Here is a 5,281-nt window from a genome sequence, read left to right as displayed (position 1 = left end):
TCATCTTTTAATATAACTCTCTGTTATGGCTTCCATCGTCATTTTCGAAATTTCCTATTTTCCGTCAAATAGCTGGGAGCAACGAATAAAATCAAGTTTCATCGAACATAATCGGTTGCCTCTGGAGGATATTAATTCTCAGAAACAACCTCGGAAACATCGATACGTAAATTCGTGTTTTAAATTCCTCCGATCGACAATGATCTTTTTATGTGCTTTCACTCGGGTAATGATGGGCGTGTGTAGAAACGATTTGCGCGGTTCAAATTAGTTAGTGAGGACCAAAGTTATAGAAAATCCAAAAACGACGGAAAAAAAATTGGTGGAGCGACGGCGCGAGAGAAAAATAATTTCGGCCGGATACTGGCGGGATGAAACACGAGGCTAACCGAGGCGAAAGAGGGACACGCGAGTCCTCGCGAATTGAAATTTCTAGATATTTTTGCGGCGTGCATTCAGCCGTTTGCAACGACGCGAGGACCATCGAGGAGGGGTTTCATTTTTCCGCAGAATCGATAATTGTTTGCGTGCGGCTAGCGATGGGCGTCGACGCGCTTCGAAACCGTCTTTGAAACCAAAAATATCGATAAATATGAAACCTGTATATTTTACTTTATGCAGAAAATATTGATCTTCGATGGAACTTCTCAAAATTTCGAACGTCGAAACTTGTCTCTTCAAATTTCAAGAAGTCAGCTAAAAGTTTGAACTCTGTCAAAAAAAAGTTCCTTAATCTTAATTTTTCGAATCAGATTTTCGAGATTCTTTTACGATCCTGCAGACTTTTATCAATTGCAATTCAAAGTTCGGAAATTACCATAATCCATAAAAGATTTCACAGGACTCTGATGTTTTTAAACTTTACTCGTTCTTTCGTTTATAAAGAAAAGAATCAATCCTTTTGAATCATTTCGACGAGTGTTTCGTCTAAGAAAAATTTGCCGGGAAATGATGCTTCGAAACGAGGATTTTATGCAAATTGTTCCAGAACTCTGAGTAGAGTTGGATCGAATCGCCATCGCTATCGGTGGTATGCACAAGGGGATGAAAAAGGCAACGCCGATTCGGCCGATGGAACAGTTAATTGATACAATACAGCGCGTCCATATTTCGCTCAGGCTCGGATTTCAATGGCGGAATTTCCGGTTGGAAAGCGTGTGGCCATTGAACGCCTAATACGGAGTTTTTAACGCGACAGAGCTTTAAGACTGACCCGATGGAATAAAGACAGATTTCACGCCGAATGGACGCGTACAAAGCCGACCACGTGCGTGCCCGTACATTCTCTCCCGTTCTTCTCCGTGTTTTTCGTTCTCCCCTTTCGTTTCTCGTTTATTTCTAAATAAAAGTCACCGATCCGATCAGCTATTCCGTGCCAAATGCGATTTCACGTTTTTTCCTACCCGTCTTCCTTGTTCGCGAGTGTGCATGCTAACAACGCCAGCTACGTCCACTTTTGTGTCTTTAAATGACGCCTACTTCTACCGAATGGATGGTGAGTACTCCTTTTCTCTTTCTGGAAAAAGAAATTTATATATTTCTGGAGAAGAGATAAATATGGGAAAGCTTTGAACTTTTTGCTATTTATTGGGCACTTTGTGATTGCTTTTAAGAAAACTTTGTCTCTCTTGAGATAGTTTTGAAAGGTTTCTAAGTGTACTCGGTTTCTTATGATGAATAAGATATTTTAGAAAGATCAAAATACGAATAAGAGAATTTATATTCTTGGTATAGGTATTTAATATTTTTGCTTATTTTTTTACTTGTTAGAAAATGACACTTTTGTCTTGACCAATGCCAGATTTTTATATTTCACTGATGCATTTAATGATCAATTAATGGTATTATCTTTTAAATAGTATTTTGCAAAAATACATAACGATGCGTTTTAAATTTTATCAAACATGTTGAACTCTTTGATTCAATTAATGTCAGATTTTGTTTTTCAATGATCAGTTAGAAACGGTATTTGCCACGCATTATTTCGCAAGAGTATATGATAAATTCTTTTTTTGAAATTTTATATTATTTTTCCTTTCCGTATATTTATTCTTATATTTTTATCAGAGTTTTGGGTGGAAAATAGAGGGTTGATCACCATAATTTATATTCACGAGGAACACCATGAATCCGAGCATCGTATCTTCTTTTATCATACCGGCGCTTTTTTTCCATTACTCCTGAAATTGATTTCCCTTTCTTCGGCGGCGTAGGATTGTATTAATCCCAGCGATGGTACCCAATCGTTCCTTCATCCAGTTGCGCTGCTAACCTTCCAGATCTTTCTCTTTCTTATATATAATGGTCGAAAGAATGCCGGTTCCGATGGAATTGGAATGATCTGACTCACGGTTTTGCATTAATCGCGATCACCTCTAACCGTTCCTCGCGTCGCTTTATGAAACTAACAGGAAGCAGAGGAACTTCGTTCCATTTTCATTGTAATGCAACACCTTCTATCGATAAGTTTGCTTCCCTCTCGTCGATGTTCCATTTTATTGAATCTATATATCAACCTATCCTGAATCGTCAAACACGATGGAAAATTAAACACGTTTATTTACCGAGATTTTATTTACAAATATTTCGTTCAATCAATGATACCCAGTTTTCGAATATTTTCTCCTTTTCTTTTTTCCTATTGTTTGCCTTAATGTCCTATATGTATCGACAGGTAAAATAATAAACTCCGTGTTTTAATATTACAGCAAAAATTCGATACTCAGAGTAGCTTTCGTTTTGCGTTATTCAATTCTTTTCGTTTTATTAAATTTATATGCAACGAGAGGGGTTTCTGCTTAAATTTTCTGCTCTGGCAGCGAATTAATTTGAGCAAAATTTTTTTTGTTTCTCTCAATTTCTTATTAGCAAGTATTTCGTAATGCTTCCAGAGAAATTTTGATATTTAATAGCAATGTTGAGCAAATCGTTTAGCGGCAAAAGAACGTGATTGAACCGAGAATGATTCAAAGAACGTAGCAGAGTTTGGAATCATCTCTTCCTTACAATTGATCAGTTGCTTTCCTTTTTTATTTCTTGTTTCGCGTAAAATGTTTTTCTGTTTTACAAATACTACAAAAGCAAAGGACTCTCATAAAATTCATAAAAATGGAACAGCTAACTTTTTTGCCTCAAGATATGTGCCCGAAAACGAATTCCACGTTTCCCATTGAAAACTAGCACTTTTGAGGCAACAAATCGAGTTTCGGTTACAATCAAACTGGTACGTCAAACCGTAGGAACCACCCATTTCAGGTCGTTACAAATTGTTCTTGCTTTACAAAAAACCCGGTTTTCCAATCAACACGAAGTCTTTTATAAAATAACCACTCCCAGTTTCACAAACCACAGTGTTCTCCGACTCGTTCATTACCATTTTAAACCGGTTAGATCCATCGATACACTTTCTATCCAGATCATTATTACTCGCCGTATCTATGCATCGACTCATGCAGCTTTTCAAGAGACACATGCACAATTTCGTAGAAAATTCAGGCTCCATTAATCTTCTCCTTCTTCTACACCTTACTACTATCTACGGGTCATTCCTCTGCTCCGTTTTTTTCCTTCTCTACAGGGTGTATCTGAAATAATACAATAGGAAGGGTACAGGATAAAATAAGTCGAAAGATAAAATAAATCGAAAACGTAGAGTGACATTTTTTCACATGAAGCCTAGTTTTTTAATAAATTTCATAAATTATGGCGAACTATTGCTTTGTCCTTAACACGTTCACTGTCACATCAATTCTATATATATCTTGCCCTCGAAACTACGATAGATCGAAATACAACATTTACTTTCTTGCAAAATATTATATTGCACTTGTGCACCTTTCTCTGCCAACGTTATCTAATTTCTCATCGTTGAAAATCCTTTAGTTCACGAAACGTATGTTATTTTAATCAACTTATAAAATTTAGTTAAACGATCACCGATGACCGTCGTGCCAGTCATCGTATTAATGGATTACATAATTTATATGAAAGCTGATATTTTTCATCTCTGTCTTATTTTTGCACTTATATTCACCCGCTTTCACATTATTATTACAAAGCATTACAAATTGCATCACCAATTCAGAAACACCCTGTACATTCACCTATCCTCTTTCATTTATTTTAAATCCCTTCCCCGCCCACCCTTTAATCCTTGCAACGTCGAACACAAACACTCTGTTCGAATTTCTTATGCAGTCCTCGCGCATACAAACGACGCGTTTAGACAGCCACCCTCGTTCTCGAAGACGCGGCGAAAACCGGGAGAGAGGGGAATGCAGAAGCGTGGCCCGGAACCAGAGGGTTGGAAGGGACGAATGGACGCGTTCCGGTTCGATCGTACGTTTCCTCCGGCTCCGCTTTGTCTCTGTAAAACGAAATAATGGATTTTCGGCGGTGGACCCCCACGAGCTTCGAGCGAAATAACGCCAGGGGTGGAAAGAACCGTCGCTGATGAATGTCGAGCCGGTGAATTGCGAACAATTCTATAGTACCAACGATCGACGTGATTTAATTATCCATCCGGGTAGCATTAAAGGGGGTGGTATTAAATCGGCCGGTGGGTTTCTGCGACAGAGTTTTGTGTTCTTAATGGGCTTCTGCAAGATGGATTGTAGTTTGGCAGAGTCGTGCGGTTTTTCGAAGAATTTGAATGGTTTTAATGCGCGTACTAAATCTATTTTTGCTTGTCTTTTTTTTTAGTTTCTCAACAGTTTGGTTTTGTCTAACGAAAAAATTGTAGTAAAACTTGTGGATAAAACGGACTGGAAAATTTATTAGTCCGATATCTACGATTCGAATACATACAAAGTAAGGCGTACCAGCAGGTTAGAGTAGCAAATTTAAAAAACGACAACGTCAAAATCTGCGAGAACGTTACACATCAACAGGTTGGCCGAAACTTTTACGCCTTACGCTTTCCATGAGAAACGATCCTCATTTTCGGCTTCAGCGATCTCAAAGACCCCTAAAAAGTGTCATTTTAACCGAATATTTTGCAGTCCGGATAGCATACTAAAGCGTAATAATATTTCCTTTTCTCGACCTAAATATTAAAATACATTTTTAATTCCGTTTTTAAACAGAACCGTTTCTCAGATAATTGCATCGACCTAAATGTTACGAGATTTTTATTCCCTTCTTTAAATGGAATTATGTCTGAGATATACAATAATACGTTCTTTTACATTTATTATGCTGTACCTTACGTTTCTGATGTAGTGCAATGAAAATATGAAATGCGAGAAATAACAGGAAATTTTCTTCATAAATGCGAAGAACA

Source organism: Bombus impatiens, unplaced genomic scaffold, assembly GCF_000188095.3.
Source record: "Bombus impatiens unplaced genomic scaffold, BIMP_2.2 scf_1144, whole genome shotgun sequence".
NCBI lineage: Eukaryota > Metazoa > Arthropoda > Insecta > Hymenoptera > Apidae > Bombus > Bombus impatiens.
The sequence above is the reverse complement of the archived record's forward strand: the minus strand, read 5'-3'. Positions refer to the sequence as shown.